Source organism: Paroedura picta, chromosome 2 (genome assembly GCF_049243985.1).
Source record: "Paroedura picta isolate Pp20150507F chromosome 2, Ppicta_v3.0, whole genome shotgun sequence".
Classification (NCBI taxonomy): domain Eukaryota; kingdom Metazoa; phylum Chordata; class Lepidosauria; order Squamata; family Gekkonidae; genus Paroedura; species Paroedura picta.
Genome location: NC_135370.1, coordinates 31,876,139 through 31,900,535, shown reverse-complemented (window position 1 = coordinate 31,900,535; position 24,397 = coordinate 31,876,139). Strand labels below are relative to the sequence as shown.

Below are 24,397 nucleotides of genomic sequence, written 5' to 3'. Positions count from 1 at the left end.
TGATCTGTGGAGGGGTATAGAGTTTCCTGCTAGGGGCACAGAAATGGCAGGGAGGCAACCAATCTGACATAATGGTTATGCTTTACTATGCAGTTTGTGGCAATTGGAAAACCTGCACAAAAAGCATTTTAAAATACCCTGAAGATAAAGATGGATGGAAAGAAGACTGCGAGCTGAAGAAATGAAATTTATGCAGAATGGAAAATTAAAGTGGACTGAGCGTGCCGAAAGTGATGGGTCAACAGAATGAGGAAAATATATCAGTGGAAATGCACCACAAAGGTGCAGGGAAACACCAATGCAAAAAAGCCCTTCGTTGTATAAACTACCATTAAAAACAAACACATTTTTACTATTGTCACTATGTTGCCTTGTAGCAGAACAGCTAGATTCCAGTCAAGCAGAGCATTGTTGTTGTTGTTATGTGCGAAGTCGTGTCCGACCCATCGCGACCCCATGGACAATGATCCTCCAGGCCTTCCTGTCCTCTACCATTCCCCGGAGTCCATTTAAGTTTGCACCTACTGCTTCAGTGACTCCATCCATCCACCTCATTCTCTGTCGTCCCCTTCTTCTTTTGCCCTCGATCTCTCCCAGCATTAGGCTCTTCTCCAGGGAGTCCTTCCTTCTCATGAGGTGGCCAAAATATTTGAGTTTCATCTTCAGGATCTGGCCTTCTAAAGAGCAGTCAGGGCTGATCTCCTCTAGGACTGACTGGTTTGTTCGCCTTGCAGTCCAAGGGACTCGCAAGAGTCTTCTCCAGCACCAGAGTTCAAAAGCCTCAATTCTTTGACGCTCGGCCTTCCTTATGGTCCAACTTTCGCAGCCATACATTGCAACTGGGAAGACCATAGCCTTGACTAAACGCACTTTTGTTGGCAGGGTGATGTCTCTGCTTTTTAGGATGCTGTCTAGATTTGCCATAGCTTTCCTCCCCAGGAGCAAGCGTCTTTTAATTTCTTTGCTGCAGTCCCCATCTGCAGTGATCTTGGAGCCCAGGAAAATAAAATCTGTCACTATCTCCATTTCTTCCCCTTCTATTTGCCAGGAATTGAGAGGGCCGGATGCCATGATCTTTGTTTTCTTGATGTTGAGTTTCAAGCCAACTTTGGCACTCTCCTCCTTCACCCGCATCAACAGGCTCTTTAGTTCCTCTTCACTTTCTGCCATTAGAGTGGTATCATCTGCATATCTGAGGTTGTTGATATTTCTCCCTGCAATCTTGATCCCAATTTGTGACTCCTCTAATCCCGCATTTCTCATGATGTGCTCTGCATACAAGTTAAATAGGCAAGGTGACAGTATACAGCCTTGCCGAACTCCTTTCTCAATTTTGAACCAGTCAGTGATTCCATGTTCAGTTCTCACTGTTGCTTCTTGACCTGCATATAAATTTCTCAAGAGACAAATAAGATGCTCTGGTATTCCCATCTCTTTAAGAACTTGCCACAATTTGTTGTGCTCCACACAATCAAAGGCTTTAGCATAGTCAATGAAGCAGAAGTATACGTTCTTCTGGTACTCCCTAGCTTTCTCCATGATCCAGCGTATGTTGGCAATTTGATCTCTAGTTCCTCTGCCTCTTCGAAATCCTGCCTGTACTTCTGGAAGTTCTCGGTCCACATATTGCTGGATCCTAGCTTGTAGGATTTTGAGCATAACTTTGCTAGCATGAGAAATTAGTGCGATGGTGCGGTAGTTTGAACATTCTTTGGCATTGCCCTTCTTTGGGATTGGAATGTAAACTGACCTTTTCCAATCCTGTGGCCATTGTTGAGTTTTCCAAATTTGCTGGCATATTGAGTGTAGCACTTTTACTGCATCGTCCTTTAAGATTTTGAATAGTTCAACTGGAATGCTGTCACTACCACTAGCTTTATTGTTGCTCAGACTTCCTAAGGCCCATTTGACTTCACATTCCAGGATGTCTGGCTCCAGGTCAGTAACTACCCCACTGTGGTCATCAGGGATGTTAAGCTCGCTCTTGTATAGTTCTTCTGTATAATTTTGCCACCTTTGTTTGATCTCTTCTGCTTCTGTGAGGTCCCTACCATTTTGGTCCCTTATCATACCCATCTTTGCATGAAACGTTCTCTTCATATCTCCAATTTTCTTGAAAAGATCTCTGGTCCTCCCCATTCTATTGTTTTCTTCTATTTGTTTGCACTGTTCATTTAAGAAGGCATTCTTATCTCTTCTAGCTTTTCTCTGGAATTCTGCATTCAATTGGGTGTATCTTTCTCTTTCTCCCTTGCCTTTCACTTCCCTTCTCTCCTTAGCTATTTGTAAAGCTTCCTCAGACAGCCATTTTGATTTCTTGCATTTCTTTTTCTTTGGGATGGTTTTAGTTGCTACCTCTTGTACAATGTTGCGAACCTCCGTCCATAGTTCTTCAGGCACTCTGTCTATCAGATCTAATTCCTTAAATCTATTTGTCACCTCCACTGTGTATTCGTCAGGGATATGATTTAGTTCATACCTGAGTGGCCTAGTGCTTTTCCCTACTTTCTTCAATTTAAGCCTAAATTTTGCAACAAGAAGCTCATGATCTGAACCACAATCAGCTCCTGGTCTTGTTTTTATTGACTGGATAGAACTTTTCCATCTTTGGCTGCAGAGCACATAGTCAATCTGATTTCTGTGTTGACCGTCTGGTGATGTCCATGTGTAGAGTCGTCTCTTGGGTTGCTGGAAAAGAGTGTTTGCTATGACCATTGTATTCTCTTGACAAAATTCTACCAGCCTGTGCCCTGCTTCATTTTGTACTCCAAGGCCAAACTTGCCTGTTATCCCGGTTATCTTTTGGCTTCCTACTTTAGCATTCCAATCCCCCATGATGATAAGCACATCATTTTTGGGCGTTGCTTCTAGAAGGTGTTGTAGGGCTTCATAGAACTGATCAACTTCATCCTCTTCAGCAGCAGTGGTTGGGGCGTAGACCTGGATCACTGTGATGTTGAATGGTTTGCCTTGGATTCGAACTGAGATCATTCTGTCATTTTGGGGATTGTATCCCAAGACTGCTTTTCCTACTCTCTTATTGATTATGAATGCTACTCCATTTCTTCTGCGAGATTCTTGTCCACAGTAGTATACCTGATGGTCATCTGAATTAAATTCACCCATTCCTGTCCATTTTAGTTCACTGATTCCTAAAATGTCGATGTTCAGTCTTCTCATTTCTTGTTTAACCACGTCCAGCTTGCCTTGATTCATGGATCTGACGTTCCAGGTTCCTATGGAATAAAAATCTTTACAGCATCGGACTGTCTTTTCGCCACCAGTTACTTCCACAACTGAGCGTCCTTTCGGCTTTGGCCCAGCCGCTTCATTCATTCTGGCGCTACTCGTACTAGCCGTCTGCTCATCCCCAGTAGCATATTGGACACCTTCCGACCTGAGGGGCTCATCTTCCAGCGTCATATCGTTATGCCTATTGGAACTGTCCATAGAGTTTTCATGGCAAAGATACTGGAGTGGTTTGCCATTGCCTTCTCCAGTGGATCACCTTTTGTCAGAGCTCTCAGCTATGACCTGTCCGTCTTGGGTGGCCCTGCACGGCATAGCTCATAGCTTCACTGAACTACGCAAGCCCCCTTGCCACAACAAGGCAGCGATCCTTGAAGGGGGAGCAGAGCATTAAAGATCCACAAAATTTGGGACATACAATTTTTTGATCCCTAAGGCACTACTAGACTCAAATCTAAATGTTTTGTTATGGCATCTCATTGCAGTCATTGTAATAAAACTTCATCTGTCACTGTTCTTCCCATTTGCGCGAGCTTTTGACTGCCGGCTTGTTTATATGATGGAATATTCAGAATTAATAATTCCTGAACCCATTCCCTTTTCTGATGCATTCCATGTCTGTGTAAATCAGTCTCTCTCGACTTTTTTACCATTAGGAAACCCCAGAAGTGGCACAATCATTCAGAATATGGCTGGGAAGCATAGCTGTTTACACACCCATCCAGGGCCCCTCCCCTTCCCACCCCCTTCAGGTCCATCATTGTCTATTTTGGCAGGGGGAAAGGGACAACATGACTATATATGGTCATATCACTTAATAAGTGTTTCCTTTTTCAAAAAACAATTTGGACCAGCCTAATTGTTCTCCATCACTGGTATTAATTTGTGGATTCACAATCCACCCCATACTTTTCTTGCCTGCCTAATGAAAATCACCTTGCATGCTGTCAATGCCAAATTCATCTTCCGTCGTTACTAGGTATATGTGCATGACCTTCTACAATTCTGTGGCAATTACGTGAATCTGGGTAGACTCTTAATTAGGCTGGTGTTTAACATATGCAGCATGTTCTAGAAGTCACCATGTGCAGATAAGCTGACTTTTGACCCCGCCCCCCCATGCCTAGACTGGATCCCCAAGTATTTTATTCGTATAATAACTTGTACCTGTCATCCTGTGCTATATTACTGACAATTATGCAACTTGTTTCTGGGGTCAGACTGTCTTGTTCTCTCACCTTGCAAAAAAATTGTTTTTACTGACTTGTGAGGTCAGTCGCTTACAGCAAAAGATCTTTCTGTGCTGCTGGCCAATAGCCTGTGCTTCGAAAACTAGGTTGCAAAGTAAAATAATCAAATCAAAACTAGCCAACTTCTTCTTTGCCTTTTTTTCTTGCTGTGGCTGTTGTTGTTAATAATTAAAGCGACAATAATAATAAAGTTAATAATGATGATAGGGGCTTGAGGTTGCCTATAATGTTCGAGCATAACTGTTATTGCTGTGATAATCGCCACACACTTGGGCCACGGGAGTAATAGACTTTAAAATATAAGCCATCCAAATTGGGGGAAAACCCCGGAAGAGTTGTGTATAATTCAGGCTAAACATCATTTGCGTTTTACTTCATTCGACACAGGGAGTAATTCCAGTCGCATATTGCAAGAGAAATGAGCATAGGAGGGAGGGGTCAGGTGAAGAAACTGTGGGAAGGGAATGGCTCAAATGCTAAACCTTGTTTCTTGCATGATGCTCTTTTCCACTGTGGAGACCACCCACCGTCCTGGAGCATGTTCTGCTGGTGTTAGGCACTTCTGCTCATGCAAGACCAATAAACCCTTTCAACAAACCCTCAAAATGTGTAATACCCGTGGAATCAGGTCTGCGGCACAGGATCAGAACAAAAAAACCTAACAGAAAAAAATGGTTAAGATCCTAAAGGCTGGGCATCTGTACAATATGAATAATAACATCGTATTGTATATGAACGGAATCAACAACCTTAGGCAGTGGTCCTCCAAGCAGCGGCTGGAGAGATCCTTATCCTGGATGCTTTAGGTTGATCCTGCATTGAGCAGGGGGTTGGACTAGGTGGCCTGTAGGGCCCCTTCCAACTCCATGATACTGTGATTCTATACAATAGTAAACTTTAGTGCAGATTATGCTTTTCTAAGAATAGCCTATGGGCTTTGTGCATGTTTTTAATTTTATTATTTTATAAGTTGCGTACAATAAATCTGTTCCTCTTAATAAAAGGGTAAGAGCGTGCTGGGAGAAGCTGGGACTCATCGCCTGCCCACCAACCACGGATGCTGTCCCTGCTGACCCATACCTGATTGGCGGGCGCTCCAACGAGCAGACAATCAGGAGGGATGTCCCGTCCCTTGCTGAGTCCCCCTCAAAGGTCTTCCATATGGAAGAAGTGCCAGCCCCCAGCAAGGTATACAGCCATCTGGAGCTGGGAAGGAGGGCGGAGGGTCAGGGACCGTGCCTGGGAGCTGTGGGGGTGGGGTAGGGGTGGAGGGAAGAGGGAGGCCTTGCCAGCACTCCTGCTTCCCCAAACAACTCTGGCTGTGGCTGTGCCAGGCCTTGGCAGGGCTGCTCAGGGTGGCATGGGGAGGAATGGGATCCCCATCAACACTTCCCCCTCCCCAAAAAGGCCCTCCGAGGCTTGCAGAGGCCTGGACGGGTCTTTTGGAGGTGGCGGTAGAGTCCCCGCAAGCGTTTCCCCCCTGTCCTGAAAAGGTCTGTCAAGGCTCGCTGAAGCCTCAGTGAGCCTTTTTTTTGGGGGGGGTGGGGGGAACAGAGTCCCCACCTGCGTTTCCCCGAAAAGGCCCACTGAGGCCTGCAGGGGTCTCGGTGGGCCTTTTGGGGCCTGGTGGCGGTCCTTGGCTGGCCTGCCCAGGGAGGGAGGGGGGCCTAGCGCCTGATGTATTCCTGGATACAACGGGCTTTGCCCCTAGTCTTTATATAATTTTATTATTAATATTGTATAGGCGTCCATCCTTTTGGATACTAACTGTTTTTCAAATGGTTTGTTGTCGTAGTTGTTCTAGTCCTTTCAAGTTTTTTCTCCCCTTTGCAGTTTTCTGCAGCACAGGATCACCTCTGTAACGGATGAAGACGAACAGGAGAGGAGAGGCGGCTTAGGATCCGGAACTACATATTTCCATCTACGTTGGCCTCAGGAAATAATTAACAGCAAATCAAAGCTGAATGACTTCTAATCTTAGAAAGACTTCTAATGGTTTTGAATAGGAGGAGATGCTCATCCAGTGCACATCTGATGCTTTTAGCTGGCAAATACCAAAGGCTAAAGCCTGTGGTTGCTTCTTCGCCATCCCTTCCATTGTGCGTCACAAATGTGAACCAGGGAAGGTGGTCCTGGTGGAGCATACCAGTCAATGTACTCATCTAGTGCGCTCCCTCTTGTCCCAGAGCACTTGCTTCTGGAACTTTCCATTTTGCATTAATGTGCCAAACAAGAAGCTGCTGAGCCAGATGAGCCCCCAGGAAATGACAACGTGTTCCTGGGTTACATCCCAGAACAACTGGCAGTCACAGGGAATTTCATTACCAGAATCTGAAATGTTCAAAACTCAAAGAGTCAGTACATAATAGCAAAGGTATGAGATGTTACAGCCAGCTGTTACTGTACCTTCTAGTATAGCTGGAGGAGCTTATTCGTTATTTGTGGATTCACAATCCACCCCATTCTTTTCTTGCCTGCCTAATGAAAATCACTTTGCATGCTGTCAATGCCAAATTCATCTTCCATCGTCTTCACTGTCTTCTGTCTTCACTGTCTTCACATCTTCTGTCTTCACTGGCAGTCTTCAAGCAAATGTTGGATACACACTTTTCTTGGATGCTTTAGGATGCTTAGGGCTGATCCTGCGTTGAGCAGGGGGTTGGCCTAGATAGCCTTTATGGCCCCTTCCAACTCTATGATTCTATGATTATTGTTTCCTACAATTTTAGTTTAATTAGTTAATTTACACCACCTTTCTGCTGTCAAAAAGGCAGATAAATAACAACGCTGTATAATTTAAAAACTAACATGGAAAATGATAAAATCATCATATAAGTAACAACCATAGAACATCAGATTATCAGCCAGCACACCGGCGCCTCCCCCCTCCCTGTGCTGCGGTGCTGGCTGCTTTGGGTGCAGATGGCTGCTTTGGGTGCCGAAGCGCCCAACTCTAAGTGGAACAGGGATGGTAGGGATGGCAGACAGATCCTGGAAACTGGCAGTGTCTGGCAACTGGTGGGAAGCCTGTGGGTGGGGAGATAGGGGGACTGCAGTGCTGGCTGTGGCATCACGTCCAGGAAACAAACAAAAAGTGACATAGGTAGTTCTAGGAACTCCCCAAAATTCTATGGTAAAACCATAGAGTTTATGAGGATCCCTAGAGCTACCCAATGTCACTTCCAGTTTTGTACCAGAAGTAGCATGACGCTGGGGTTTAAATCCCCCCCCCACACACACACCATGGGAATAGACCCCTGTGTTGCACTGAGGGGGGCTGTGGGTTTCCAGTGACAGTTTTGTACAGCCCATTGTAATCTTTTGCACAATGAGCTTTATTGGTAGTCTACTTCTAAAATGCATTATCCAACACGTGTGGTTGTGACTCTGGGGCCCTAGGAAAAGTCAAGGATTCCACCTACCCCTTTTATTTCCACCCATACGTCAGCTGTGATTTGACCACACTTTACACACACTCACATGTAACATGATAAGAAAATGTCAGAAGTGTTTTGTCTCAATTATTACTATAACGTTTATGAGGAGGACATTGCCTAGAAATGTTTTGACTGGTCTGTTTTAGAAGAAGAAGAAGAAGAAGAAGAAGAAGAAGAAGAAGAAGAAGAAGAAGAAGAAGAAGAAGAAGAAAGAGTTGGTTCTTATATGCCGCTTTTCTTGACCCGAAGGAGGCTCAAAGCAGCTTACAATCGCCTTCCCTTTCCTCTCCCCACAACAGACACCCTGTGGGGTGGGTGAGGCTGAGAGAGCCCTGATATCACTGCTCGGTCAGACCAGTTTTATCAGTGCCATGGCGAGCCCAAGGTCACCCAGCTGGCTGCATGTGGGGGAGTGCAGAATCGAACCCGGCATGCCAGATTAGAAGTCCGTACTCCTAACCCCACTACACCAAACTGGCTCTCTTAGATTGTTGGAAGAGTCTAAATAGGCATAGGATCTGAGCACATGCTGATTAAGAACAAAATAGGTTTATTGAATAAGAGAACAAACTGAATAGGAAAGAAGTGAGATAGAAGCCATCTGCCTGGAGAGGGGAAGAGAATAACTAACTGTCCTCAGAAGAATGGGGGAGGGGACTTGAATGAGCCAATCAGATGCAAGAAGGGGAAGTATTTGAAATAGGGGGAGGTTCCTGACCTTGGTATTGTAGCTAGCCATCCCCTTTGCTGCCCTGCACAGGATTTTCCAGTCATTTCTTTGTATATATGCATATTCCAACATAATCTGAAATGTATGGTAATTTTTAATAATACGATTTGCTATCTATAACCCCTTTTCTCTTTTGTATCTTTTATATTTCTGTATTTAAATAATAAAAATATTTATATTTTAAAAAGTGTTTCATTTCTGTCGACTTAACATGTTGCATAGACTTTCTCACATGTGTAGAATTTCAGAAGGAGAAAATAAGAGAAGCTGGGTTTTTGCACCCCGCTTTTCACTGCTGGAAGGAGTCTCAAAGCGGCTTACCATCACCTTCCCTTCTTCTCCCCACAACAGACACCCTATTATGCCAGTATAGATTTTATTGTATTACCCATAGGCCATCACAACACAGTCACATGTATAGTATACAAAAACAAGATAAAATAAAAGTTAAATTCTAAAATCACAAGACTAAAATTAAGTAAAATACAGTGAACAGCAGACACCGTGTGGGTTAGGCGGGGCTGTGAGAGCTCTGAGAGAACTGGTCTGCAACAACCACTTTAACAAGACTGTGACTAGCCCAGGGTCACACCCCGCTGGTTACATGTGGAGGAATGGAGCATCAAGCTCTCCAGATTCGAGGCTGCTGCTCTTAAGCACGACACCAAGTTGTCCCAAAATGCTGGGATTGAACTTTGCCTAGAAATCATACTCTTTAATCTAGAAGTACTACTCTTTAATCCGAAATAGCGAGGGACCACACAAGCACGCTCCTCGGAAGCTTTGCAAATAGTCTGTTTGAGCTATTCTTGTGGATTCAGTGGGGGCAATGAAATATGCTTCTCTGTTTTAGCCAAAGCCTGAACACTTACAGAGAAGTTAGCAAAGCATTTGTGTGTTCTTACAACAGCAGATGACGACTTGCACCGCTGAAGGTGGGAAAGGAGCTGGCGTGAATGCAGCTGGGCCACAGGACAGGTGGGAAGCATCAGAGCGGACAGAAACTCTGGCCCAGGGGAAAACAGGCACTCTTGGATGGTCCCTTGTCTGTCCATGTTGTAGAGAACTGCTACAATCATGCATCATTGATCAGGGAATCTGTACCAGTCCAGGCTTTTGTCATAGGTGTGTGTGTATATTTGGAGGCAGTGTCCCTCAGCAAAATCCCAAACTTGATTGTGTAGTCTGTGACCTATAGAAAAGAACTGGGTTTTTGTGTCCCACTTTTTACTCCCTGAAGGAGCGCCAAAGCAGCTTAGTTGCCTTCCCTTCCTCTCCCACAACAGAGAGGGTGGTAGGTGGGGCTGAGAGAGCTCTGACAGGGCTGCTCTGTGAGAACAACTCTTAGGACTGTGACTAGCCCAAGGTTACCCAGCTGGCTGCATGTAAAGGAGGAGGAGTGGGGATTCGAACCAGGGTCTCCATATTAGAGGCTGCTGCTTGGAGCCACTACACCAAGTTGTAGTCCTTTATTAAGGAGATGCAGTTCAATCCCAGCAGCCGGCTCAGGGTAGACTCAGCCTTCCATCCTTCCGAGGTTTGTAAAGTAAGTACCCAGCTTGCTGCGGGGTAAGATGGTAATGACTGGGGAAGGGAATCTGCCATGAAAACGCTAGAGGGCGTCACTCCAAGGGTCAGGCATGACTCAGTGATTGCACAGGGGATACCTTTACCTTTACGAAAACATACAGGCAACTTTTCATCCCATCTACTGCTCACTAAGAATCAAAGCAGTGGTCTGGTTAAGGTGTATGAAGGCCCTGGAAGAAGTGGCAAGCACTGGGTTCTTCTTATTAGGTTGTTCAAGTGCTGATTCTATTTATTTATTTGATTTTTAGGCTGCCTCTCCCTGCACAGCAGGCTCGGGGATGTTTACATCAGAAGTTTAACACACTGTTAAAAACAAAAACAATTTAAAATAATTTAAAAATCCAGTAATTCTAGTAATAAAAGTAGTGCTTCCATGGATAAATTAGCAGGTTGTTGTTTTTTAACAATCTAATATTTCCCCAGGTGGGAAGGGGAAAGGAAGGGGGGGGGTCTAATTTGACATTTTGCTTGGTTGTTTTGGCCTCAACCACATGCCTGGTGGAAGAGCACCATTTTGCAGTAGTTCCAAAGGGGCCTAGATTTCTACCAGCAGCTCTTAGCCAGATTTGACATATTTCCCTCAGCTATGGTTATGGGCGGATACACGGGCCCTCCTTGCAACTAATGAGTTTGCCAATGCTGCTGTAATGAACCAGATGCACTTTATCATATCATTTTATGTTGTATTAATTTGGATCAACCTCACTAGCATCTGATTCTAGCTTCCTTACTGTCTGTTAATGTACCAGATGACAAGGGTATCAGCCTTTTGCTGGATCACAGGTCCTCAGAAATTACTAAGCAGGTTGTGAAACTTTTATCTACAGTTATGTTGCTTAGGTCTAAAAGATAAAGGTTTCTAGATTGTTTGGTTGTTATTAGGTCTAAATTTCTATCATTGTGCCTGCTCCAATTGTAAAACCTTCTGTCATGAAGGTTACTCGCGGTTTCATTGTTCTTTTAGCGCCATTAAAGGTTTGTTTCAGGTGGGTAGCCGTGTTGGTCAGAACAAGGAACAGAACAAAATTTGAGTCCAAAGGGACCTTTACAACCAACAAAGTTTTGTTCAAGGAATGAGCTTTGTTGTGCATGCATACTTCCTCAGACATCAGAACAAGAAACTTAAGAGTACAGATATAAAGAGAGAAAAATTAATACTAATTAGTAAATAGCATCACAACAAATAAGCAGTATGATAATGAACATTGGTTAGTTCCTTGCTAGAATAACAAAATCAGTCACCTGAGTTCAGTTGCCATTCACATATACATAGGGGGAATAAAAATGTTAAGGTTAGTGATTAACAGCAGACACTTTCCCAGTTGTGGAAAGAAGTAATTAAAAGAGACTTGTTGCTGGTCCCATCCATCTCCACCCATGGGTTATTAATGTGGACTGGCAGTTCATTCCACAGGCTCTGGAGGAGGCCAAACACACTTCTTTTTGGCAGGGGATAACCAACTGTATCTAGTAGCCTCAACTTGAACAGCCATTTAGTTCCCCTCAGGGCACTCAGCATATGCAACCCACTAAGTTTAGGTCAACCAGATCAAACCTTTCCAATATAACAGACATTGATGGCCATGATTGAAGAGGAGAAACATGTGCATGCTTAGACCAACTTTTTTTTTTAATGGAGGAGCCCCTGTAATTTGTTTTCCCTGAAGGGATGTCAGCTAGCCACACTTCCCTGCCACGTTTCCCCCCAGAAGTGACATCACCACCCTTGTTCAGGCAGCCTCAAGGAGGGCCAACGGGGAGAGACAAGGGGTGGCATAAAGTGGGAGAAGACATACAGGCTCCATCCCCTCCCAGGCACAATGGAAGTGGCTGGTTCTCTTGCTTGTGGCCAAGTCTGGGCCTCCGGGGGAGGGCGGTATAGAAGTATGATAAATAAATAAATAAATAAATAAAGTCCACCAAGGCAGGAGGGGATAGGCCATGGACCCCCCCCAGAGCTTCTGCAGACCCCTCGGGGTCCGTAGATCCCTGGTTGGGAATCTCTGCCTCAGATTGTCAAAAGAGCCAGCATGGTGTAACAGTTAAAGAGGGATGGACTTTAATCTGGAGAGTCAGATTTGATTCCTTACTCCTCCACATGCACAATTCTCTAACAGCTATAATTGTACAGCAGTTCTGTTAGCGCTCTCTCGGCCTCACAAGGTGTCTGTTGAGGGGAGTGGAAGGAGAAGGTGTTTGTAAGCTGCTTTGATACTCCTTTGGGTAATGAAAAGCGAGGTATAAAAACAAACAGAACATAATTGACACCCACACCCACAAGTTTTCTCTCACACACCCACACTCCTTTCATCACTAGAAGCTACCCTTACTGGCACCCAAAATAATAATATTTATCTTCACCCAGGCTTTTAAATAAGGTTTTACTTTTTTGTTTTGGTTTAACCCCTTCTCTCTGTCCTGTTTTTAAATTTGTATAGCAGCACTCATCGGTTACTATTATTCTGCATTATTGAATTAACTGTATTTTAAATGTTCACCATCTTGTGCATGCTTCCCCGCCCCCTCAGCAGACCAATAAACATACTCTAAGGTAATAAATAAAATATACTTATATCTAGCTCCGTTTCTACAATACACACACACACAAACCAAATGGTGACACCTTGAAGCCTAGCAAATTAATAAATAAATTAATTTATTTCCCACGCTTCAGCGGATTAGAACGACGTCATCGCCCCAAAGTGGGCTCCCGTCCACTCAAACTTATAATAATGGAATCACGAGAAGAAAAAAACCAGTTTATTTTTTCGGCCCAACCGACTGACCCCAGGAGGCGTGCGTGCCTTTTCTCAAAGGATGCCCGCAAACCTATCCACCCAAGCGGGGCTCCCCCAAGGCAGGGTCCCAATCCCCCTTTGCTTTTCGGATCGAGCGGAGGGCGGTCCTTCCATTTCTGGATCTCCTCCACGCGGGCGCGGGAGGGAGGGAGGCGGGGGCTGCGGCGCGTCTTCTTCGCGGGGGCCGAGAGGGCCTGGAGCGCGCTCGCCGCCGCCTCCTCCTCCTCCTCCTCCTCCTGCTGCTGCTGCTGCTGCGCTCTCCCCCTCGCCAGCTCCGGAGGCGGAATGACTTGGCACTGACTCCCACCCCGCCTGTCTTCCGGGTCTTGCCACAGCCCCGTCCGCCTCCGAGGGGCTGCGAGGGAGGAGCGGCCGGCAGCAGCCGTCGAGGCAAGGCGAGAGCGGCTGCGACGACGACGCGGAACAGGAGGAGGAGGAGGAGAAGGCGGCGCGGAGACCCCCCCCCCGCTCGGTCGCCCCCAGCCCTCCGCGCGCCCTTCGGCTCCTTGTGCCCGCCGACGCCGCAGCCTTCCCTTCTCCTCTCAGGCGAGCCGGAGGAGGAGCCGCAGCCGGGGCTCCCTCAGCCCTCTCCGCATCCTCCTGCTGCAGCAGCAGCAGCGCGCCCGGGCGGGCGGGAGAGAGGTAGGGGGCCCTGCGCGGGAAGCGCCCGGCCGCCTCTGCTCCGGCCGGGGCGCCTTTTGCTCCGGGGGTGGGTGGGCATGCAGCAGCAGCAGCAGCAGCGTCTCCACGTCGCGCCTCTGTCCGAGCGGGCGAGCGAGGCATGCCCCAGCAGCGACGCCACAGAGCCGGTACGGTAAGGAGGGCCGGCCTCCCTGCCTGCCTCCCTCCCCGCCTCCCCTTCAAGGGGCCCGGCGCCGGCTGGAAAGGCGGGAGGCGGCGTGCTGCAATGCAATGGACGCCTGCACGGGGCACCGGCGACAATGGCTGCGTGGCGCCGGGCTGGGACCAAAATGGCACGCAGGCCGAGGGAGGGAATGAGGGAGGGATGCGTCCCTTCGCCGGCTGGGCACGGACGGCTCGGGCCGAGCGCGCCCAGGCCCCCTCGCCTGCAGCCCGGGGCTCGTCAAGAGAGGCCTGGCTGTGCGGGTGGGGGGGGGGTGAGCAGGGTCGGCTGAGGTGTGCGGTGGTCGCGCGCCGGCAGAGGCAGGCCGGTGGTTCCCCGCTCTGCTTTGCACAATCACGCCTGTCAGTTGGGCATTCCCAAACTGGGAGCCTCGAAGAGACGCTGCCGAAAGTGCACCGTTTTCTGCTCGGCGGTTATATTTAAGGGGGGGGGGGGTTGAGGGATAGCTGCATTTCTTAAGTTGCGTTAAAAGAAGGGTTGGCGCCAGTGCAAAAGGGCATGTGTGTTTGTGTGGATGCTCGACACAGTCACGATGTGTGTTTCCTGCATAGCTGGAGGCAGCCTCTCTCTCTCTCTCTCTCTCTCTCTGCATTACCTATGTCATCGGAAAAGCCCGGGCCTGGGAAGAGATACAGCTCTCTGTAGAATGATAAAAAGGAACTGCGTGTGCATGCTTTAAAAGTTGTAATCGGATGCCGGCCTGTGATAAAATCTCCAGATGCAGCTTAAACACCCAGAACTGTCATTAGGGCATGACGTTATTATATAACTTAACTTCGTGGCAATGCAATGAAAACTGAGGAAAAACAACCCCCGCGCATCTATGAGCTTGGTTTTTCTTTTCTTTGTAAGGGAAAAAAAATCAAGTAAATTTTCCATCCCTTTTTAGTTAGATTTGAACGCATTTGGACGAGAGGGTAGAGGAACCATGTCTTGTAAGTTGGCATGCTGATTAACATTATTGCATCCGTCTCCGGCGTTGTGGCTAGAGTTCACAAATGAATCGGTGCTTACTTTTAACTAATGATTTTAATTTTTGCTATTAATTAGTGGAGCAGTGTTGTTTTTTGTTTCGGGTCGCTAAAAATAAAGCGTTAAGAGTCATCCTTGCCCAAATTGCTGAAGTGCAGTATAAGAACATACTTAAATCTTTCCCTTCCTCTGTATTTAATTTGCCAGTCAAACTGCCACAATGCTGCTTGATACGGTGGGTCTGTTGACTGATAGCCATTCTGTGTGGCTCTTTGCAAGCAGTAATTAAAGCAAGGAGAATACCTCATTTGTACTTTCCACAGTGAAACAGATTTCCAAGGTCGAGTAGCAAACTGCAGCGTAACTGTTTTATTTTACCATTGACAGCAAGGAAAAGTGACTAAGCCTCTTCAAAGGCAGCGTGAATTGAATTGAATGGACTCCAGAAACAATTACGTGTTGTTCATCTTCCCCGTAAAGCACTGACACTGTTAAAAGTGCAAGAAAACGATTTTAATCTGCCTACCCAATATGGTCTCCGTAGCCAAATCCTGGTGACACTTAAAATTTCACTGCATGATTAATAGACTTGTTGTTCTCTAACTAGCAGGATGCTACTGGGTCAAACATAAAGCCATTTCTTCATAATATAGCCCTCTTTGGATTGAACCAAAATAGTTCTCTTATATAACAACTGTCCTTCGCTCCTGTATCCATGCTTACCCTAATTTAACTGTAGTTTTTTTGAAATAATATGACCTTGACTTTCAGAGGCTACAGAGGAATTTATGAAGGGGCAGAATTAAACAAAAATGGTATTGGCTGACGTCGTTTGCCTCATAAGACCAAGTACGTTAACAGCAGTGGCAGTTAAGAGATTGTCGGAAAGTTCCAATTTTACCGGAATATTCCTAGGCAGAGTTATGCCTTTCTTAGCTCAAGTGCAGTATATTTGCTAAGGGGAATATGACTTAACATTTAATTTTTTTGTGAAAGTTCTTTCTCATCCCACTATAAAATTAAAAGGCTCTCACTAGCCAAGTCTGAGTGTCTTCATTCAGCCGTGCTTGGTGTCCTCTCTGCCTAACCTTCCTCACAGTGTTTTTGGGAAGGTAAAATGGAGGAAAGGGAAATATAATGGTCAACTCAGTTGGGGAGAAAGGTGGTGTGTATGCATCAAGTGGAATAGTTATGTGGTGACTATCCCTGTCTCTACTCTGTAGTGATAGTCGTAATGATGCTCAAAATGGGTTGGAGGAGTCGTATTTATTATAGAGCATGTGGATTTTGGAGAAGAGTTGGTCCAGATATGCCGCTTTCCTCTGCCCAAAGGAGTCTAAAAGTCTCAAAGCGGCTTACAATCACCTCCCTTTTCCTCTCCCCACAACAGACACCCTGTGAGGTGGGTGAGGCTGAGAGAGCCCTGATATTCCTGCTTGGTCAGAGCAGCTTTATCAGTGCTGTGGCGAGCCCAAGGTCACCCAGCTGGCTGCATGTGGAGGAGCAGGGAATCAAACCTGGCTTGTCAGATTAGAAGTCCGCACTCCTAACCACTACACCAAAGTTTTTGCTGTGGGGAGCTGGAGAACTTGTTCTGGGAAGGTGGTTGAAGTGGTGTCTCCGTAATGACCATAGCGTGTAACCTTTCATAAATTAAGAAAATGTGCTTAGTGTCATAGACTGAACTACTAGCTTAAATAACGAATGTGACATCTACACTGTAACCTTGTAATTCTGTGTTTTTGATATCAGTGGGAATATCTGTTCAGGAGCACAAGTAGTAAACCTTTCCAATGCACATACATTAAATAAGATCTCCAGATACATCGTTTCCAGTATCTTTATTATATAGGCACCATTGTCATTGAAGTTGTCTTCAATTTGAAACTGGTTGTGGTCTTCGCTCCATTACATCTTCTTACTTTGCCTGATTCTTTGCATATATTTTCATTTTTATTATATTTTTAAGCATTGCCTCCGCTTTTCTCTTATTCCATTTCCTGCCACATCTTATGTATTTACAGATGTACTCTCTAGACGTGGTAGGAAAAGTCCAGAATGGATGGCATTGTCAGTTGTTGCCTCCATCTTCTGTTTGATTCCTCAGTTATTAGAACATGTCCTTTTCATTACATTGGAAGTTTCCATATCTTCCCATCTTCTTTTGCTACAGTTTTGGCTCTTTGAAAGGTGCAAAATATAAGAACTGGTCCTCCAAACCATTTAATTTATACTTCCTTTCCCAGGAGCCTGTGCTGCTTTAGCCAGTTAATTAGGTTTGTCTAATTTTTCAGAGATGCCCCCCTGGTTACATCCTTGCAGGAGAGTTTGAATGATAGTTTAGTCACAGGAATGGCTGGCATCTTCAATTGTAAATTCATATATTGATCTGTTTATTTGCAGTGGTCAAAGGCCAGTAGTGATCTTTTCCCTGTTAAATGTTTTGTAAACTGTAGGCAACAGAAACTGATGCCGGTGAGATGAAGGGTGCTGTATTCTTAAATTTGTTTCATGTGTCTTGCACAATAGCGCAGTAAATGCGCTTATTCTGTTTCCTCAGCAGTGGAAGGTTTTGTTCTAACAAAAGCTATCCTGTCAGTGAGTAGTAAATTGGATAATTGTGCAAAGGTGTATTGAATTATTGACAGCATGTATTGAATGACAAATTAAAGCTCGAATACGGTTAGGAAATCTAATGAGAACGAGAGGGTATATTATGCCAAATAAGGAGTAGAAGTGATATTGAGATAAATTTCCACTACAATACTAATTGAAATTTCAAGGTAGCCTTTGCAGAAGCAGGATACCGCTTGACAATAAGAATAGGGCAGTCATTGATAGTTATTTTACAAGAGCAATAGGTGGTGAAGATCCTGGGAAGGTAAACAAGCTACAGGTGTCTACATGCCAGTACTAGAAGCTTGCGAACCAAGATGGGACATCTGGAGTTCTTGGTGTTAAATGGCATAAAGATAGTAGACGTTTCAGAAACATGGTGGAATGGAGAAAATCAATGGATATAAACCCTATAGACAGGACCGGGGAAGGGTATGATCTCAAGATGGGGCAGAAAATATGGGAGGCAAGCAGAAAATATTGTAATGATGGAAGACTTGTGTTCAGTAATCCTAAGAGTAACTGGGTAAACGTGCTGTTATTATGCCATAGAGAGAAGGTTTCTGGATATCATAAAGAAGTGTGCATAGAAATAGTTGGTCATGGAATCAACTAGAAGGAGGTGATCTTGGTCTTGGTTTGGAGCAGAACTGGAGAGCAGGTGTAAGACTTTCTCATACCATTTGGGAACAGTGACCACGAGGACTGTATCGATAGACATTTATTTCAATAGAATCATAGAATCATAGAATCATAGAGTTGGAAAGGGCCATACAGGCCATCTAGTCCAACCCCCTGCTCAACGCAGGATCAGCCCTAAGCATCCTAAAGTATCCAAGAAAAGTGTGTATCCAACCTTTGCTTGAAGACTGCCAGTGAGGGGGAGCTCACCACCTCCGTAGGCAGCCTATTCCACTGCTGAACTACTCTGACTGTGAAATTTTTTTCCTGATATCTAGCCTATATTGTTGTACTTGTAGTTTAAACCCATTACTGCGTGTCCTCTCCTCTGCAGCCAACAGAAACAGCATCTTGCCCTCCTCCAAGTGACAACCTTTCAAATACTTAAAGAGGACTATCATGTCCCCTCTCAACCTCCTTTTCTCCAGGCTGAACATTCCCAAGTCCCTCAACCTATCTTTATAGGGCTTGGTCCCTTGGCCCCAGATCATCTTTGTCGCTCTCCTCTGTACCCTTTCAATTTTATCTACGTCCTTGAAGTGAGGCCTCCAGAACTGCACACAGTACTCCAGGTGTGGTCTGACCAGTGCCGTATACAATGGGACTATGACATCTTGTGATTTTGATGTGTTGCCTCTGTTGATACAGCCCATTTGCCTTTTTTACCACTGCATCACACTGCCTGCTCATGTTTAGTTTACAATCCACAAGTACCCCAAGGTCTCGTTCACACACAGTGTTACCTAGAAGCGTGTCCCCCATCCAGTAGAAAGTGTTTCCCCAAGTTCAATACCATTACATTTGTTTTCAAGCAAGGGTACTTCAGATTCCTCCAAGGTGCTTGGAAGCTATTTAAAATCATGCTAATTGAAGCTTAGGAAAGGTACCACCAAATCTTAAAGAATGCCAATGTGGCTAATGACCCCCCCCAAAGGAAGCCATGGAAGGCTTTAAAAAGTAAAAGGCTTGCCTTGGGAAAGGGCAAAGCCCAATGGAGAGGGATACCCACATCAGAACTTCTCTTTTCAGAAATGGTGCCAGAAGAATTTAGTCAAATTGAGATGAGAGGAGATGGTATTCCAGATCTGATGGACAACTTTGAAATCAGTCTCTGGGTCTAAATGGCACACAACTCAAGGGTTCTGAAGGAACTCATATGGGAAATTGTTGATGTAACCACTGGCTTGGATTGAATGAAGTGTTTCCACAGGTGGAAGGATTTCTACCTGAAGAGCATAATTTTCTCACTTCCTGTCTCATGTTGAAGCCGAAAAAGCCACTTCTGGGGAATGGTGAGCCTCCATCTTGGGTTCCAATATGAGGGGGTAGGTGAGAAAGTCATGAAGACTATGTTTTATGTAAAACACCCTGAGCGTCAGGGGAGGGCGGCATGCATGCATGCATGCACGCACGCGTAAATAAATAAATAAATAAATAAATAAATAAATAAATAAATATTTAATTGGCTCCAAGCTAGTATATGTAATTTGTCACTAAAATTGACTTCTCTGTTAAAAAACTGGAAAATAGCGATGCTAAGTTTTCGAAAAGTGATCCAGAGGAGATCCAGAAAATTAATGGTCAGCCTATCCTCAGTTCCAGATAAATTGGTAATTCATTTTTAAAAAATAGAATAATAAAACACAAATAGGAACCAGACCTGTTGAGGAAAAATCCACATGGTTTCCACAAAGGGAAGTCTAGCCTCTACGTTTTTGGGAGCTCTTTGAGAGGGCAAACTAGCATAAGTATATGGATGGTTCAGCGTTATATATATATACATTTCCAGAAACTTCAAAAAACGTCCCTTGCCAAAGACTGCTGAATGAAGTTAATCATGGGATAAGAAGATGAGTCCTCTTGGTGTAGAGCCAGTTTGGTGTATAGTGGTTAGGAGTGCGGACTTCTAATCTGGCATGCCGGGTTCGATTCTGTGCTCCCCTACATGCAACCAGCTGGGTGACCTTGGGCTCGCCACAGCACTGATAAAACTGTTCTGACCGAGCAGTGATATCAGCACTCTCTCAGCCTCACCCACCCCACAGGGTGTCTGTTGTGGGGAGAGGAATGGGAAGGCGACTGTAAGCCGCTTTGAGCCTCCTTCGGGTAGGGAAAAGCGGCATATAAGAACCAACTCTTCTTCTTCTTCTTCTTCTTCTTCTCCTTCTCCTTCTTCTCCTTCTTCTCCTTCTCCTCCTTCTTCATGGCAAAAATTGTTAAACAGGAAGCAGAAAATAGGAATAAATAATACAATTTTCTCAACAGAGGCTTTGAAGCAGTGAGGTCCCACAAGGGGTGGAACTGTGACCAGTGCTATTCAGTTTGTTCATAGTAATAGAATTGTGTGTGAACGGTATAGGGACAGCTTTGCATATTATTCTAAGTTATTTAGGAGGGTGAAAACCAAAGTGGATTGTGAAGAACACCAGGGGCAGCTTTCCCGATTAGATGAGTCGGCAGCAGCATGGCAAATGAAATTCAGCATAAGTAATCAAAAGGTGCACATGAGCAAATAAATTCTAGATTTTAGTATAAACTGAGTGTAAACTGGGAATGAGATTGAAAGAGCTCTGGTAGGTACAATAGAGAACCCATTGAAAACATCTCTTCAGAGGAGAATGATGTGAGCTACTTTATATGCTCATTGGCTGATTATGCATGGCAGCGGCCACACCAGGGAAGGGTTGCAGTAGAGCAGTATGCTCTGCCATTTACAGAGGATGCATGGGGGACTCTAGAAAGTGGCTCAAGCTGGCACGCTGCTTTCCACATCCCCACAGAGAACACATTTGGGTGATGGACCAGCTCTGGTCCAGGTAGTGAGATGTGTGGGATATGAGCCCTAGATTGTTTGGGGGTAGATTGGGGTGCATGTGGGCCAAGTTCCCTAAATCTGGATTGGGAGAGTCTTCCTGCCAACAAAACAGAAAGTTTGAAGCGTGTTAGTCTAGGTTCAAATGCTTTGTCCCAATGCTGAGAGGAGTGATTCTAGAGGAGCATTTGTCCTGCAGACATCCAGAATATCAGAGATAATTGTTATGTAGTTGTTAACACTAAAGTTAGTTTAGTGTTATGTATATGTTCTTTTCAGTGGCTCTGTAACCAGTGGGTGTGATATCTATTTTCCCTGTCTGTTCTCATAGCTTAATCAATAGCAATAACCTCTTTTCCTGTTTAAAAGGTAGATGGTGATTTAGCTCCTCACACACACCTTAGATCAGGGGTTTCCAGTTAGGGTTCCGGGGAACCCTGGGGTTACACAAGAGCTGACTGTCCCTGGAAGCTGGTTGGCTACTCTCCAAAATTGGATGGTTTATTTGATTGACTGGTTCGATCCAGCAGTGCACCTCTTAGATTCTTATTTCTTGCTCGATGGAAATAGTCCTGGGTGGAATAACATACAAATCTTTCATCGGTGTAATTGGCAATTTTAAGAGCAGCAATGGTGTGGTTTTCAGTACGAGAAGTAAAACTCAGTGGAATAAACTGTTTACTGTATATGCAAGTGAATCAGACTTTTTACCCTCCAAGAATTGGTTCCGCATCGACTCAATCGCTGCCCTGTGTTTCTGGGGCATGAGCCATGGTGCCGTCTTCAGTTCATGCTAATTAAATAGTGAAATTCTAAGGCCATTGGCCCCCCTTCAAGGATCGCTGCCTTGTTGTGGCAAGGGGGCTTGCGTAGTTCAGTGAAGCTATGAGCTATGCCGTGCAGGGCCACCCAAGACGGACAGGTCATAGCTGAGAGCTCTGACAAAAGGTGATCCACTGGAGAAGGAAATGGCAAACCACTCCAGTATCTTTGCCATGAAAACTCTATGGACAGTTCCAATAGGCATAACGATATGACGCTGGAAGATGAGCCCCTCAGGTCGGAAGGTGTCCAATATGCTACTGGGGATGAGCAGACGGCTAGTACGAGTAGCGCCAGAATGAATGAAGCGGCTGGGCCAAAGCCGAAAGGACGCTCAGTTGTGGAAGTAACTGGTGGTGAAAAGACAGTCCGATGCTGTAAAGATTTTTATTCCATAGGAACCTGGAACGTCAGATCCATGAATCAAGGCAAGCTGGACGTGGTTAAACAAGAAATGAGAAGACTGAACATCGACATTTTAGGAATCAGTGAACTAAAATGGACAGGAATGGGTGAATTTAATTCAGATGACCATCAGGTATACTACTGTGGACAAGAATCTCGCAGAAGAAATGGAGTAGCCTTCATAATCAATAAGAGAGTAGGAAAAGCAGTCTTGGGATACAATCCCCAAAATGACAGAATGATCTCAGTTCGAATCCAAGGCAAACCATTCAACATCACAGTGATCCAGGTCTACGCCCAAACCACTGCTGCTGAAGAGGATGAAGTTGATCAGTTCTATGAAGCCCTACAACACCTTCTAGAAGCAACGCCCAAAAATGATGTGCTTATCATCATGGGGGATTGGAATGCTAAAGTAGGAAGCCAAAAGATAACCGGGATAACAGGCAAGTTTGGCCTTGGAGTACAAAATGAAGCAGGGCACAGGCTGGTAGAATTTTGTCAAGAGAATACAATGGTCATAGCAAACACTCTTTTCCAGCAACCCAAGAGACGACTCTACACATGGACATCACCAGACGGTCAACACAGAAATCAGATTGACTATGTGCTCTGCAGCCAAAGATGGAAAAGTTCTATCCAGTCAATAAAAACAAGACCAGGAGCTGATTGTGGTTCAGATCATGAGCTTCTTGTTGCAAAATTTAGGCTTAAATTGAAGAAAGTAGGGAAAAGCACTAGGCCACTCAGGTATGAACTAAATCATATCCCTGACGAATACACAGTGGAGGTGACAAATAGATTTAAGGAATTAGATCTGATAGACAGAGTGCCTGAAGAACTATGGACGGAGGTTCGCAACATTGTACAAGAGGTAGCAACTAAAACCATCCCAAAGAAAAAGAAATGCAAGAAATCAAAATGGCTGTCTGAGGAAGCTTTACAAATAGCTAAGGAGAGAAGGGAAGTGAAAGGCAAGGGAGAAAGAGAAAGATACACCCAATTGAATGCAGAATTCCAGAGAAAAGCTAGAAGAGATAAGAATGCCTTCTTAAATGAACAGTGCAAACAAATAGAAGAAAACAATAGAATGGGGAGGACCAGAGATCTTTTCAAGAAAATTGGAGATATGAAGAGAACGTTTCATGCAAAGATGGGTATGATAAGGGACCAAAATGGTAGGGACCTCACAGAAGCAGAAGAGATCAAACAAAGGTGGCAAAATTATACAGAAGAACTATACAAGAGCGAGCTTAACATCCCTGATGACCACAATGGGGTAGTTACTGACCTGGAGCCAGACATCCTGGAATGTGAAGTCAAATGGGCCTTAGGAAGTCTGAGCAACAATAAAGCTAGTGGTAGTGACAGCATTCCAGTTGAACTATTCAAAATCTTAAAGGACGATGCAGTAAAAGTGCTACACTCAATATGCCAGAAAATTTGGAAAACTCAACAATGGCCACAGGATTGGAAAAGGTCAGTTTACATTCCAATCCCAAAGAAGGGTAATGCCAAAGAATGTTCAAACTACCGCACCATCGCACTAATTTCTCATGCTAGCAAAGTTATGCTCAAAATCCTACAAGCTAGGCTCCAGCAATATGTGGACCGAGAACTTCCAGAAGTACAGGCAGGATTTCGAAGAGGCAGAGGAACTAGAGATCAAATTGCCAACATACGCTGGATCATGGAGAAAGCTAGGGAGTACCAGAAGAACGTCTACTTCTGCTTCATTGACTATGCTAAAGCCTTTGATTGTGTGGAGCACAACAAATTGTGGCAAGTTCTTAAAGAGATGGGAATACCAGAGCATCTTATTTGTCTCTTGAGAAATTTATATGCAGGTCAAGAAGCAACAGTGAGAACTGAACATGGAATCACTGACTGGTTCAAAATTGAGAAAGGAGTTCGGCAAGGCTGTATACTGTCGCCTTGCCTATTTAACTTGTATGCAGAGCACATCATGAGAAATGCGGGATTAGAGGAGTCACAAATTGGGATCAAGATTGCAGGGAGAAATATCAACAACCTCAGATAAGCAGATGATACCACTCTAATGGCAGAAAGTGAAGAGGAACTAAAGAGCCTGTTGATGCGGGTGAAGGAGGAGAGTGCCAAAGTTGGCTTGAAACTCAACATCAAGAAAACAAAGATCATGGCATCCGGC

At 44.9% G+C, this 24,397-nt stretch overlaps 1 protein-coding gene and 1 long non-coding RNA gene across 9 annotated transcripts in view; one reads left to right on the top strand and one right to left on the bottom strand.

Moving 5' to 3' along the window:
* The window catches only part of LOC143829166 (uncharacterized), a 53,059-nt gene that overhangs the window by 3,543 nt on the left and 25,119 nt on the right, over positions 1 to 24,397 (bottom strand). The gene's annotated exons all lie outside the window — the stretch shown is intronic.
* OSBPL6 (oxysterol binding protein like 6) overlaps positions 13,217 to 24,397 on the top strand; it is a 150,711-nt gene continuing 139,530 nt past the window's right edge. For 5 of the 8 annotated variants that reach the window (XM_077319597.1, XM_077319594.1, XM_077319593.1 and 2 more), the window contains exon 1: positions 13,218 to 13,696. The gene's annotated coding sequence lies outside the window, so the exon portion shown is untranslated. Of the gene's footprint in view, positions 13,697 to 13,752; positions 13,864 to 24,397 lie in introns of those variants that run through there. The other 3 variants (XM_077319592.1, XM_077319591.1, XM_077319590.1) reach the window with 2 other exon arrangements.